Consider the following 1,610-nt stretch of genomic DNA (forward strand, 5'->3'; position numbering starts at 1 on the left):
TAGATGGTCGAATGTGTTACTTAAGGGCAGTGTCTCCTTATTGATTTTATGTCTCAACATCTATAAATTGATATAAGTGCATATTAAAGTCCATTACTATTATTTTATTGATGTCAATTTCTCTCTTTTGACTATTAATATTTGCCTTATGTATTTAAGTGCTCCTTTGTTGGGTGAATACTTCAAATGTTATATCTTCCTGTTGGACTGGACATTATGTAATGCCCTTGTCTTTTGTATAGTTTGTGTTGAAGATTATTTTGTCTGATATAAGTAAAACCTCTAGAAACTTTCTTTTAAACTTTCCATTTGCATCATTTTTAATCCCTTCACTTTTATTTTATTTTTTTTTAATTTTTGATGTTTATGTATTTATTTTTGAGAGTGAGCAGGGAACACATGTGGGTATGAACGGGGAGGAACAGAGAGAGCAAGAGAGAAAATCCCAAGCAGGCTTCTGATGCAGGGCTGAATCCCACCATGTTGAGATAAGGATGTGAGCCAAAATCAAGAGTTGGACACGTAACCAACTGAGCCACTCAGGGATCACCCCCTTCACGTTTAGTATTTCTGTGTCCTTAGATCTAAAATGAGTCTCTTGCAAGCAATATATGTAGGGGTCTTGTTTTTGTTTTGTTTGTTTGCGTGTGCTTGTTTGTTTCCATTCAGCCTCTTTTTATCTTTTGATAAAAAGATAAATTAGTCCATTTACATTTAAAGAAATATTGATACATATGTACTTATTGCCATTTTGTTGATTGTTTTCTAGCCATTTTTGTGATTTGTGTCTGCTACTTTTTTTTCTTCATTTGCTCTCTTCCCTTGTGGTATGGTGATTTTCTTTAGTGTTATGTTAAAATTCCTTTCACATTTCTTTTGTGTATCTACCATAGATTCTTGTTGATTTGTGGTTACTGTGAGGTCCACAGTGCTATCCATATAGCACAATGGATGTTATGGATGGATAGATGGATGGATAGATAGATAGATGATATACACACACGTGTAAAGTCTTATTTTAAGTTGATAGCATCTTAATTTTGACACATTCTAAAACTACATTTTTATTTCCTTTCTCTATTGTGTGTTCTATTTTTAATGTCATATTTTACATATTTTCATTTTGTGTATCCCTTAACTACTTATAATAGCTATAGTTAATTTTACTACTTTTGTCTTTTAACCTTCATATTAGCTTTATAAGTAGTGAAGCCATTACCTTTACCATATATTTACATTTACCGATGAGATTTTCATTTTCATATGTTTTCTTGTTACTGTTTATGCCTTCTTCTTTTTAGCTTAAAGAAATCTCTTTAATCTGTTTTGTAAGACCAGTCGGTGGTGATGAAAGTTTTTGTTTTTTGGTTGTCTGGAAAACTCTATTGCTCTTTTAATTCCAAATAAGAAACTTTCCAGGTAAAGTATTTTTGATTAGAAGTTTATTTGTCTGTTTGTTTGTTTTTCCTTTCAGCACTCTGAACAGCACTCATCCCATTCCCTTGTGGCTTATAAACTTTCTGCTAACAAATATGCTGATAACCTTAAGATTACGTTGTATGTAAGAATTTTTTTTCTCTTGCTGCTTTAAGATTTTCTCTTCATCTTTA

The sequence above is a fragment of the Hyaena hyaena genome, unplaced genomic scaffold (assembly GCF_003009895.1).
Source record: "Hyaena hyaena isolate Hyena2069 unplaced genomic scaffold, ASM300989v1 scaffold_800, whole genome shotgun sequence".
Taxonomy (NCBI): Eukaryota; Metazoa; Chordata; class Mammalia; order Carnivora; family Hyaenidae; genus Hyaena; species Hyaena hyaena.